The sequence below is a fragment of the Centrocercus urophasianus genome, unplaced genomic scaffold (genome assembly GCF_019232065.1).
Source record: "Centrocercus urophasianus isolate 14NV4802_14NV808 unplaced genomic scaffold, USGS_Curo_1.0 seq_10, whole genome shotgun sequence".
In the NCBI taxonomy this organism is placed as follows: Eukaryota; Metazoa; Chordata; class Aves; order Galliformes; family Phasianidae; genus Centrocercus; species Centrocercus urophasianus.
In genome coordinates this window covers 14,860,111-14,874,003 of record NW_024884142.1, presented here as the reverse complement: position 1 = coordinate 14,874,003, position 13,893 = coordinate 14,860,111, and the positions used below count along the sequence as shown (strand labels likewise).

Here is a 13,893-nt window from a genome sequence, read left to right as displayed (position 1 = left end):
ATACATGCTCAGGTTGAGCAATTTTTTTATTTTTTTATTTTTTTATTTATTTTTTTTGTGAGAAACTAAAGGATTGGATTTTTAAAATTTTTACAGTATCTGTGTATGGTTTGATGAGAACATCTTATCATCACTATTTAAAGCATCTGATCAGTTACTGTTGACATAATGCTTCTGAAATGTTAAATAATTCCACACACCTGCCTCTAAATATATTCTCTTAAGACAATTGTTTTATACACAATTTTATTTAATTAAGAAAGACACTCCACTACATCTTGTTTCTTTTACTTATTATAAAAGTCCATATCTGTATCTGGAAAATGTTGTAAGTCATACACTGTATATAATCATAAAATACATACATACATTTTTACGGCAAAAAAAGAGAAGTATTTGTAATTATGTTTAAATGACCTGGGTTTATATGATCAATGAAAGAGAAGCCAGTATTGTATGGAATTTGCCATTTTTTCTTAAATAGAAGTTTTTCATCCTAGACTATTTTCAGCTAGACTATTCTCAGAAAAAACACTGGCTTAACACTGACCATGAATGTTGAATAACCAAGTGCACATTATCATAGATCAATTTAAAGTGTCATATTTTAGTACAAGAATATCCACATATTCAGTTTAAGCCTAGAATTCTGTTTTTCTCAATTTTTAAGATTGCTAAACATTTCCATAGCTTTCCAATTACAATCTCTGTCTCAAAATGTCTTAATTCAAACAAAGAAAAAATAAAAATCCTTTTTTTTTTTTTTTAAAAAATAACCACAGTTCTGGAAGACTGTAAGATCACTGGATATTATGTGAAGATAATATGAGACATGATGAGATATGAAAACAAAATGATGCAAACTTATTATCTAACTCCTCAAAGGACAACTGGTAGATGTTACGAAAGTACATCTGTCACTAGCTATCAAGTACCAAAAAGTTAATTTGTTCCTGTACTATGAATTGAGTAGGTGTTCTTAATCTGCAGGCAATTTTTAGTGGATGGGATTCAGATTCTGAATCAGACTGTTTTCGGGTTTGTTGTGTATGAGTGTACGAGTTCCAATTACTGATAACTGTCAGTAAAGTCAGCACAGAAAGCCTAGATTTCAGTGTCTGCTTTACAGTGAGATGAATCAGTCTCCAGGCATTCTTTAGATGCCTAAAAAAGGAATTATTTGTATTGGATTTTAAAATGTCACGAGTCTGACAGAATGTTTTCATTTTATGTAAGCTTTCTTTTTTCTTTTTTTTTTTTTCTCATATATTTGCTACTAATTTTGAAATAATAATATTATTTATTTGGAAAGTTATTTGTCTATTCCCAAATTTATTACTTACTATTAGAGATAGTTGTTAGAATAAGATAAAGTTTATTGGATGCAATTAAATTAATATGGCTTAGTTTGGAAAAAAATTACTAGCTATAATGACGTTCCATATAGACTAGAAATTGAGCTAGAACTCCCTACTTGCTGACAGGGCGGCTTGAGAAGCAGAGAAGGTCCTGAAGCTATCTATGTTAGCACTGTTCATCAATAGCTAAAACATCACTGTGTCATCAATACTATTTTTCTTAGATCCAAACCAATAGCATGATATGAGTTCTTATGAATGACTTATCCTAGTCCCAAACAGTAGATTTGTATAACACTTTGTCCTGTGGAAACAATTCTCTATATTTCAGCTATCTGTTGAATCCTTCGTGACGTGGTTTTTCAGGAGGATCCCTTTCCTCCAACTGTCTATACCAACTGGACCTACTAGTCTCCTGACTATTTCTGAGCGGAATTTTTCCTCTCAGAAAAATTCCCATTCCACATTTGTTTTTTTTTTTTTTTTTAAAGAAAGGTAATGGAGCCATTCATAAAGAAATCTTATTTCCCGTAAGAGCTTCAAGTAACAATGACAGCTTCTCCATCAGATATACTAGTAGCTGATATCTGCTGGTGATACTCTTCAATCTCTTTTCACGCAAGAATATTAAGTGTTTCCATTCTTTCTGCATACAGAAGATGCATGTAGAAGAGCTATCTTGTGGTTTTAACTAGTGATTGTGACAAAACTCCCACAGAAATCCTACACTGAGAACTTTCTGTGCTACTGACAGTATAAAGGACACAGATGGTCTTTGGAAAGAAAAAAATTGGCTGCTTACTTTTATGCAACTGTTCTTCAATATACTTTCGTTAAAAGTACATTCACAGTGTTGTCTTCCACTCCACTCCTCAAAATTTAGTGGAATCAACAGGATGGTGAGATTGAGGGGAACTGAGAGAGAGAAACACTGTTTCATTGTAATTTTATTGTGATAAAAAGAATAGAATAAGGACTTCATAAGGACTGTGTAAGGACTTCATTCCTGTGCGTACTGTCATAGTAAAGTTATTCTCCTAGCAATCCTGGTACAGGACTATCAGGAAAATACATGTGTACAGTGGCTTGAAGAGGAAATGTCACTGAACTAATCCATAACCTTAGGTACTGACAAAAATCTGGTTTTGTACTGAAACAGTTTGTCACCTATAGGTTTGTCAGTATTACCACCTGGCACATAGCTGTAATAAGTGTGCTTGTCTGTGTGTTGTATGATTCATTTTCCAAATTTACTTCTGAATAATTTAATTACCATATAAAATCACTTTTTGTCTTTGTAAGTAGGCTTTTTATGTTTTTTAGGTAAAAAAAAGCTACTGGAATAGAGACAAGCTTCTTCTGATTATCTTTTGTCTAGTTGAGATTTAGAAAGAGAAAACAATAATCTTGCTTTCCTCCTTCATTAACATCTTATCCTGCATTATTATTTGTTGCTTTATTGTTATGATTGCTTCAATTAGTATTCCAGTGTTTTTAGAAATACATGTATATTTTTAAAAAATGTTCATTTGATTAGTAATTGTGGTTAAGAATTGTTGTTGATTCTGCATCCACATATATAATTTATTCCTATTTTATCACTTGCTTTGATGTAGTTGAAAATGTAAATATACATTTATACTAATTTTGTGTGAACAAAATTGCCTAAATTACTCTTCCAGTAATAGCTCAATTTTTCTCTACCTATAATTATGCAATTCTCTTACAGTTTCACTGTTATTTCACAGTTGACTACTTTTTCATGAGGACAAAACCTGCTTTTACTGAATTGGTTTCCCTAGATTACAGATCCAAGAGCAGTGCCTGTAGGCAGTTATGCAGTTTTACATATCTCCAGAGCTTAAGAATTTAATAAATATTGGGGTCCAGAAAAGAAGTGGAACAGCTGTCGATTCTAAAGCTAAAATCTACCTAAAGGAGACTGATGAAATTGCATTTCTGGCTTCTCTTCCTCTCTTCACTAAATTTTTAAACATGAAATTTTAATTACCTATAGTCAGAAGGAACAGTAACCACACCATTTATCTGGAAAATCTGTTATAAAGGCAGATCCCCTATATCCCATATTTAAAAATATATAAATAAATAATCTATTCATTTAATTATATATTTTTACGTTTCTGTTTGCTTTAAGTCAAATTAATTAGGAGCTTTCTACCACTCTGTATTGTAAAGTTGTGCTGTTGTTAAAAAAGGAAGTCTTAAATTAAAAGAAACATTTCTATAAATTATTTTTTTTAAATATTTGAAAATTTGAAAAATAACCCTTCAGTGAACCAACAAGACTAGCAATAGATCTAGAATGCAGAAAATATTCCCTATTCTACTCTGCAACTCTCCCCTCATCTCCCTCTACAAAATACATTTTTCCAGCTCAGTGCCGTAGTTCACAGATTTCACTGTCATGCTACAGTGAAGAACTCTGTCCTTGGCTTTATGAATTTCCCATTTCCTTCTACACACTTAGAAAGCTTTATCAGAGTTGTGAGAAGTAAAATAATTTTATATATATGTATTTGGATACTAATGGCCAGGTATCTTCTCTGTTTTGACAAAAGGATAAGATACAAGCAAAAGCAGAAATGTGACATATAATGAGTAATCAGTGAATATATACGTTTGAAGAGATAGGTGGTTGGCAAGTAGGTGCAGTTTTGAATGCATATATCTGATATACATATAGATTATCACCTAAATATGTTTTGAAATGTGACCCTATTTCACCATTTACAATGATCCACTGATGGGTAAGAGTGTGCCTTTTAGTTCTAGCACGGCTAAAATTCTGAAAGAGGTTAAACATTTCAGCCTTGCCTACCCACTTGCCAAAGATGACATGGTCACTAATTATTGAAGGAAATGTGTGGAAAACTGATTGGCAAGACCTTTACAGTGAAAGGTAGAGTGCCCAAGTGTAGAAAATTTCTTACTTTATAATTCAAGCTCTGAGTGGCACAGTACACAAAATGTATGTTTATTAGATCACCGTATTTATTTTTTTTTTTGCTATAAGACAAGTTTAGATAAAAAATGGTAAATTTATTTTGTTCCATCATACTCAGTAACATTAATTGCAAAATTGAAACAGTAGAAATTAAGAAAATACGATTATTTGATTGTATGTACTGATAGTTTTCTTTTTCCTGTTTAATACCTTGGCTAATGTCTGTGGCCTTTACCCTCTCTACTCAGCATTCTGGCAAAAATGCTATCCTCCTTACTTGAAGAAAGTTGGTTTTGCCTGTTCATAAATGTAAGATACTATTCTGTTAACGTCTGTGTCTCAAAGCTTGCTGGGGACACAGATGGACTTGTTCAAGTCCCGAGCAAGGATTGTGAAATCCTTTGTCTGAAGGACGCAGATGAACAAGTCCAGGCAAGTCCTGGGTAAAGGTTGGCTGCTCAAGGCCGGCCACGCTGCTGCTCCCCGTCCCCCTGCTGCGTCTGCCTGGTACCTTCAAACGCCGTGCATCGGGACCGCTGCTGGATCCTGCTGGTGACTATCCTCGCTTTACGCAACTCCTGTTTCTTTTCCATCTTTTCTATCGCCCTCCTTCCCTTCCCCGTCTCCCTGATTAGGTTTTAGTAATAAACTGGATGCAACAACATATGAACCGTTGTTTCTTAATCTCACACCGGGTATACAGATATTAAAAGAACCTCATCTCCCTCCTATAAATTGGAGCGAGACATTTATTTAATGGCGTAGTCGGCAGGATACCCGCTGTGAGAGTGTTGTCCTTCCAGATATAGTTTGAAACTTTTTTTTCTGTGTGCACCTCCTGGAGTTGCAAGGAGCGATAGTTTTGAAAATTTAGACATGAGTCCTTCTCCAGGAAGACCGCTCCATATTCTGAAACTTTACCTTTTGTGTGTGTACCTCTCGGGGATGTATTTTGACTATCTGCATTTTGATTAATACGTGTGTGCCTCCTCGGGAAGACTTCTCTGGTTATTTGGTGACTGAAGTGCGAAACTGGAAGTGATATTTTGTGACTTAAATGCGTGTGCCTCTCCAAGAAGTTTTATTTACTCTATTGAAACCTAGAAAGTGTTGCTTTAGCTTCAGATTTTTTGTGCTCCCCCCAAAGAAAGGGAGGAGTGATTAGAGCATTTGCATTTGTTTAGGGGTGGTGTATCTCCCCGTGAGGAGCGGTATGGAGTAACTGAGCTTTTGAACACGTGTACCTCCTCCTCCCTTAGTATAGATCTTTCATTGTATTAAGAAATGAGTAACAGTATTGCCAGTATGAAAAACGAAGACTTGTTATTTGACCTTTTAGAAAAGCATGGTGCTCGTCCCTCTTTGTCAGGGGTGGACTGGGCATGCCAAAATTGGCATAATTTGCAGAGTGTTTCGGACCGCATTAGTGTCTTACAGAATGAGGCTCGTACACAAGCTGAAAAAGGAAAGTTGTTTATTTGTGCCGTATTCGGGGCTGCTTTAAAAGCTGCCGTGGAGTTCTGAAATGAAAAGCATTCGGCAGAACTCCAAACCATAGAAGCACTACAGGAGTCGGTTAGAGTTACACAAGAATTGGTAAAAACTCTGCAGAATCAAATAGTTAATCTCGATGAACAACTAGAAAGAGAGAAATATAATTTGGCCTTGTTGCAGAGGGCTTTCAAGGAACTGTTAACATGTAAAGATACTATCGATACTGTCACCCATAGTTTGCCTCAAGAAAAAACTTTTCCTCAGGAGGAACTACAAGAAATAAAGGAAAGACTAGACAAATTAGAAACCCCAATAGCCCCACTGCGTCCCTTGATAAAAACATAATATACCTTCTATAACAGTGAGGATCTAGATCCTCAAATGAATGTTAAGGAAATTCCGTTCTCGGCCACCGAACTAGCAAAACTCAAAAAGGACTTTAGCCGCTCTCCAAAGGAATCACAAACAGAATATGTATGGAGGGTTAGTCTCACTGGTGGTGACCAGATTCGGTTAACAGAAAAGGAAGCAGAAGGTTACTGGGGACCAGGAGTATTTTTAACAACTGGTAACAGTCGTGCTCCCTGGTCATTAACGCAATGAGCTGCCTATTGGGCAGGTGATCTCAACCCTTTAGAATGGGGAGACCCTCTTGCCATTACTGGAACTACTGACCAATTAGTAGAGAGCATTCAAAAGGCTGCTTGTCTCCAACTGATGTATGATAGAAAGCTGCAGCCGCATCATGAATCGCCCATGATGATGCTCGTTGATTCTGAGAGAATGACCCCTTTAATTAGAGGGCTTCCGGAATCACTGAAACCCATAGGCATACAATTACAAGCAAGGATACAAGCTATGTCACAGGGAGAAAGAACACGGGCAGTGTTAGAAGAAACTGTAATCCCCAACCATCTGCAGTCAGGATGCAAAGTATGGATGTGGGGGGAGGTAGCCCAAGAGTTAATTAACTATGGAAGAAAATATGGGCCGGTGGTTTCTTTTCCCAGTAAATCTGAGCCAAGAGGTGTAAGGCTTGCAGCAGCCAGTCTTGCCCCCAGGCCACCTAGCCCAAAGCTCAGTGGGTCTGGAAGGGTCTCATTGCCAGTAAAAACCGGTAGGCGGAATATCTTTCATAAACGTAATGGACTTTGGACTCTGGGCTGGAAAAAGGGTATTCCATAAAATTTGATGGATGGATTGACAACAGATAGGTTAGAGAAATTAGTTAACTGGTGGCCAGAACAAAAGCTCCAGAATCTTGAGGAAAGCAAAACCCCAGGTCCTAGGGCCTCTCTCAGGGAACCTGAATGGCTATCCAAGCCATTAGAAAACTGATGTCTCCGCCCCTCCCAAGTGAGCGGGGTGGGGGTGGTGAAGGGTGGATGTATTAGAAAGCTCACAACAAAGGGGAAACACATATCACCTGGGCCAGCCTGTGTTGATTGGCTCAGTTAAACTGAGGCTTGTTTCCCTAACCTTAACGGGATACCTTAACAAATATCTTACTAAATAAACACTTACTAAATATTTTTATTTCATACCGAAGTGGTGTTGCTCTTTTGTTACATTTTACATGGTACTTGCTTTTTTGCATTAATATTTACAGTGAGCAAAATCCTCACTGTGGTATTGTTCACTGGCACTTACATTAATATCATTAATTTATCATGTTCAGTTGTTATAGTAAATAATACATGAATAATTAATGATAGAGTGCTAAAATAAATTGCTGACACTTAAGAAGTTGTTTCTTTTTAACGCTTTTGTTAGTATTCATTGCAAAGCCACCAAATGCAATTAAAAAACTTTGTCATACTGTAATGTTGAGTTAATTTCCATGGAGACTGAAACATAAGTGGGAATCTTGTTAGCCTGAATAGTTTGAGAGATTTCTTTGAGACCCTTGAGATTCATCGTTTTCTTTAAATTTGGTGTAGTGTAAAATTTAAATCCGAAGTTCACTTTTGAGACACTGAACTAAGCTTAAGAATTACTATTCATTTTTAGCAGGTGTTTATGAAGAGAACACACTCATTTAAGTTATGTGGGGCCACTCATGAGGTGGAAATCTCTACCTACAGGTTTTAGGTGTCTGTATTAAACTGAGAATTTAATATCAGTTGGTGCACAGTGACCATTCTGAATCTATTTTCAAGATGAAGGAGTAGTTTGGATATGAGAGATGGTCACCTTAATATGTGACCCGGACATGAAATTTTAATTACCTATAGTCAGAAGGAACAAGAATTGTTTTCAACCTCTCTTTTGCCTTCTTTCTTCATTTTGAAGTTGTGGATACTGTTATTGTTTTTCCTCTCGATAAGATAAATAGTGTAGCGATGTTATCTGCATATTCCCTTATTAGATAGTGCTAGAAAGAGGGAGGCAGAAAACAAAAAACTAAAAAAAAAAAAAAGGACTACAGAAGTCCTTGCCTTGGATTCTGCCTATGATCCCCAATTAATGTGATAGAATTTGTTCTGAGAAACCTGGGTAGTATCTTATGTCATCGATATATGGATTGAAAGCTTAGTATGCAGACGTCAGAAAGAACTTTAGTGCTCTTTTGTCTTTCCTTTCTTACTCCATTATTCTTCATAATGGAATGGTACAAAAATGTGGAGCAAGATTGTGCAAGAGTGCAATTAAAGCAACACTGCAGTGCAATGTTTCAGTAAGGTCTTTAGTAAGATTTTCTAACCTCACCACCATGATACTGGTGTTGCTTAAGGAACATAAGGAGAAACTTATTTGCAAACATTTTATTAGTGTGATCCATTGCTGATAACATCCTTTGATTTAAAATCTATCTTGGGAAAAAAAAAAAAAAAGAAAAAAGAAAAAAAGAAAGAAAAGAAGTCATTTCTGAGCACCAGCTGGGAAGAGGAAGGATTTGTCTGTTGCCAGACAAATATTTCTCCAATAAGACTGGTGGCAACAATGATGACTACAGCAATGATAGCAAAGCCAACATCTTACTTTCTCTTAGCATGCTTCTATTTGTAAGCAGACCTGCTCAATCTTGTCATAGGCAGTCTGATGCTGTTAGCACTGAATAGGGCAGAGGGCAATAGTGTGTGTGATTCAGACTGATTGTTTAAGTTTATGTATGTCTATTATTGTGTAATATTTGCTATGAAGTAAAAAAAAAAAAAAAAATGTTGACTCTATTCTGATATGAATTTAAAAGCTAGATCCACCAGGTTTGCTGCGAGGTAAACTTGGTGTTTTTTTGTAGGCTAAAACCCATGGGATAAAAAGTGAGAAGTAGGGGAAAAACAGTACAGTTTAATCATCCATGACAACACTTTTTGCGAGAAACCCAGTACAAGGGTGATTTAGAATTCACTAGTGCATGTTGAAAACAAGAGCACTTGTGACACTGGAGTGAAGACACTGACACAGCTTGGCAGTGTGCAAACAAAAGGTATGGGGCTCAGAGGTGAAAAACTGAAGAATTGGAGACAAAGCATTACAAAGGTTAAGGCATTGTGCAACAGAGGTACTTTGCAAACTTCACAGACGCTTTGGTTTTATGTGTTGTTCATGTAAATAGGAAGCTTCATCTCCTTGCATTGCTCCTGAGTATCTGAAGGTGTGCTTGAGAGCAGTCATATTGTGTGTACAATACTAAAGTCATATGCATAGGCATGGGCTTTAGAGCCTCTTCAATCAGTCAATTAGTTTAATTACCAGTTGTCTGAGCTCATCTTGTTCTCATATTTTATGAGCTGCTGCATTATTTTGTAAAAACAACAAAGATATTCTGTATTCAATTGAAGAGCTTTGCAGCAGGGAAGCCCTTAAACTGACAACATACTACTTTTATTTGATCTCTGCATTGAAGATCTGTTTAAAATCCTGTCAAACCTTTTAGCAAAATGTACACAAAAGTAGTAAAGTAAACTTTTGCTTTAAACAAAGTTATTGTTACATTTTTACATGAACTGTATTTCAAAGCCTTTCAAGAATATGGATTTATTTTTGCTTTATAGCCTCTGTGTTCATATTCAGGAAGCGTTTGATGATCTTCAAAAGATCTGCCTTCCACAGTTTCCTTTTATCCTGCTATAACTGAGACAATGAAAGGAGAAAAATAAAGTTATTTATGTAAATAGAATTTAAGTGACTTTTTAAAGCAAAAGAACAAAGAATGGAGTCAAGTGTCTGTTCCAGACCAATCTCTCTCCCAGCAAGGCAATGAAAGAGCAGTTTAACAAGGCAGCATTATTCCAGTCTGCTGCAGTCCTCAACAAGGTTATAACAGACTAATCAGAAACTAGTGAAAATAAAACATATGTACTTCCTCCTCTGAAACTTCTTACCTGTGGATATAGGTCTTATACACTAGTATAGTATTATCCATGGAATTCAGAGGCAGATATTTTTTATTTCATGATAAATAATAAAATTAACTTTGAAAAAGACTCGAGGTTCTAAAGTTGTAATAAGGAATTAGGTTTAACTACTTTTATCTGCTTGTCACATTTTGAAACATAAACTCAATGTCATACAACTTTTTTTTTTCTTAGAAAAAAAATTAAATGGCCTTTCCATTTAGATGCTGCAGTTTGGTAAGCTTTCAGGGTTTGCCAGATTTTAAGAGTCTAAATTAGAGCCATATCACTAACTGATAAATGCAGAGCAAATTTAGTTTTAGTTTATACTAGTTTAGTTAAGCTTGTTACAAGCCACATAGATGACATGAACTTTTAAAGCTACTACAAACAAATCTATGTTTGAAACTTCATTTTTTAGATAATTTATTTGTCCTTTAGAAACAAAAAGCACAAACCTCTCTCCCACTATGAGCACATTTTTCATAAATTAATTAAATGGAATTAGTATTCATTACAATTCAATTGCAACGCAATTTAACTGCACAAATAAGAGTGTATTCTTAAAGAATCATTATCCCAAGCTCTTCATCCTCAGCTAAGAATGCACACAATTCACTGAAAACATCAGAAAGGCGTCTTCTTTTCTTAAAATACAGATGCTTAAAATCTAATGTTTAATAATGGAAATAATCATACATATTTCTTGAAATGTCTTAATTGTTGTTTTATAATTTTCATTCAAATTTGAGAACTGTATTAGCTGGGATACTTAATGTGAGTTAACACATTAGTTATCTCACATGAGAGAATGTGATTGTTCAGTGCTATTGCAGTGTTTAGAATCTAATTCCTTTACAGTTTAAATAATGTTTCATATTTAAGTCATCCTAGCTTTTTATTTCTAACCTATTTCCAAGAAATCAGGCTCCTTTAATACCAGAACAACCTCTTAATTTTATGTATTTTGGTAGAGCAATATCAGGTACTATTTTATGTTTCTTCTACCAGAACTTACACTTCTTTCTCTCTCAGCCTCAAAAAATACTGTCTATGAGTTATGACAATTGTCCTGTGTCTTTCCTAAAACAGAGAAGTTTTCCCATTCTTCTGAGTGGCAGCTTCTTTTCATTTTTTCTGACGCCTAAAGAATTAGCAGGCTTTTGCTTTCTTGACATAAAATTCCCAACTAGTTTTTGTCTAATTTTGCTCAAGACAGGCTTTTGTACATACTCTTGGATTACTGGGTTGTGTTTTTTTTGGGTTTTTTTTTTTTTTACAAAGAATGTATTTAAAATATATATTTAACCTAAAATGTACATCAATTTACTTAAAGTGATAAATGAATCTTTTCTTTTTAAATACTTAGGTGACAACCATGTTGATAGGAAAAAAAATTGTAAATTTCAATTTATTTTGCATCTTGCAAAAACAGAGGTATAGTTGGAGGGAATCTGAAAAGTGTTGTACATACTAGTGATGTGAGTGACAAATGAAGTTCTGTGTAGCCAAATAAAGGCATCTTTACGGATCACTTAATAAGATTTGTCTGTTGAACTGGAGGAAGTTTTATATTTTTCATCCACTGAGAACGGACAAGTTGTATCTCCTACTTACTCAAAAATTTCATAGTTTGATTTTTTAATTATATCTGAGACCTCCTAGCAGAATGATCATGACAGTGTGGCTAAAATCTGTCATTTCTTTTTGCATAAAGAACTAAAGATTTTTCAGAGGTGGTAAAAATGGAGGTGAACATGAATATTCAAGTGTAGTAGTTTGGTTGTCAAGAGTCATGAGCCATTTCAGAATCTTATTTTCCAACTGCTTAAAGCATGAATTTCCCTGAAGAAGTGTTCTTCCTCTCCTACTTAATGCCCTATCCATTATGCTAAATAAGTTAGCCAACAATTGCTCAGTTTGTGACTAACTGATTTTCTAATACATTTATCAGAGGCACGAGTTGCATGCTTAAAATTCCTAGGGAAGAGAAATAAATTGACGTTATGTGGCACGTATTTTGGCTGTATGTGTTAATTACTGGATGAAAAAGCTTTAACAGTACTATTTACTGTCAGTATTTTAGAGTAAATAACATGGCATTTCTTGTACCATTCAGTAAAATTCTGGTGCATAAAAAAAGGGAGATACACATAAGGTTTTCCTGTTGACGAACCTACATGCTGCATATTGTTGTTCATGGTTGCTGTTCTAAATTTCTAAACTCTCACACATTTCTATACTGCAGTGTGAAGGAAAGGTTATACAAATGTTCAGCTGTCCTTATAGCATAAGATGCTTAGTGTATCTGAGCACTGATCATGAATGAAAGTTGTTTTAGAGACTGGGGCACTAGATCTGTGAAGTTCTAGACAAAGACCAAAAGCTCCAAAGTGCTGGAGAGAAATGAATCTTCCATGGATTCAGCTAACATTTATCTGAAAATAACTGATAAATAAATAAATAAATCCATTTAACCTCCTCAAGGCAAAGAAATTGGGTGATTCAGTTAAAATGACCTTCTTTGATATCCTAACATTAGTGAAAAGTGACAAAAAAAACTTAACCAGAACTGTCTTATCTTTTGGATAATTTTCCAAATCAGAGAGGGAAATTAAAAAAGGACTTGCTTTGCTTTGTAAATCCTTATGGAGGCTGAGTTGGTGATTTATTGGCAGATGAGATGCGTTGAAAAGCTTGACTGGAACAACTTTTTGGCATGATTAAGAAGGAAATGGCAGGTTATAATATCTGCAAGTTATCTGAGAAAGGGTAATATGTACCTATAAGAGAATACTCTTGGATAGGACAGGTTGTAGGTACATGAGTGCTGACTTGATTTAGAAGAATTTTGCACTGTAACTGAATTTCAGTAAATACTTGATTGCAACAGAAAACAGCATATCTGCTTATTGCAGAAAGTAATGTACTTTAGAAGGGTGGTAATATTACATTAGTTAATGTAATATGTTTATATTCTAATCTTTATTATTGCTGACATATATTATTATCATTACTCACAGATACAAATTCTCATAGTATAAAAATTTGAAGCATATATTTATCAGAATAGGAAATTTGACCATGTCCAGATTCAGGAAGTTTCATTGTGCAATTTTTCTGTTACTGCATGTGCCTTATGGTTAACAGTGGTTAACATCCAGTCATTGAAGCAAAACGTATGATGCTATGTGAACATCATGTAAGAAAAACACAGTATTTTTATTTTCTGCTTCAGCATTTTACTTTTATATTTTATTTATTTGGTGGAGGAAGGTAATGGTAAAACCAGTGCAGCTGCAATGGAGAATAAATACCCTGTCAATTATCTTTAACAGTGTGAATTGCAGCTTGGAAAGCCAATGCTATTCTGTGCTGCATGAAAAGAATGAAAAGAAAGGTGGCCAGCAGGTCAAGGGAGGTAATGGTCCCTCTCTATTCTACCCTTGTGCTGCCCCATCTGGATTATTGCATCCAGGTCTGGGGCTCCCAGCACAAGAAAGATGTGGAGCTTTTGGAGAGGGTCCAGAGGAGGACCACAAAGATGGTCAGAGGGCTGGAGCTTCTCTATTGCAAAGCTGGTCTGAGGGAGTTGGGCTTGTTTAAACTGGAGAAGAGAAGGCTCCAGGGAGACCACATAATTGAGACCTTCCAATATGTAAAGGGAGACTATAAACAGGAGGGAATCCAACTTTTTACACAGCTAGTTAGTGGTGGAAGAAGGGGGGATGGTTTT

The 13,893-nt window shown here is 35.4% G+C and overlaps 1 protein-coding gene across 1 annotated transcript in view; it reads left to right on the top strand.

Moving 5' to 3' along the window:
• The window catches only part of CSMD1 (CUB and Sushi multiple domains 1), a 988,742-nt gene that overhangs the window by 790,693 nt on the left and 184,156 nt on the right, over window positions 1–13,893 (top strand). The window lies entirely within an intron of this gene.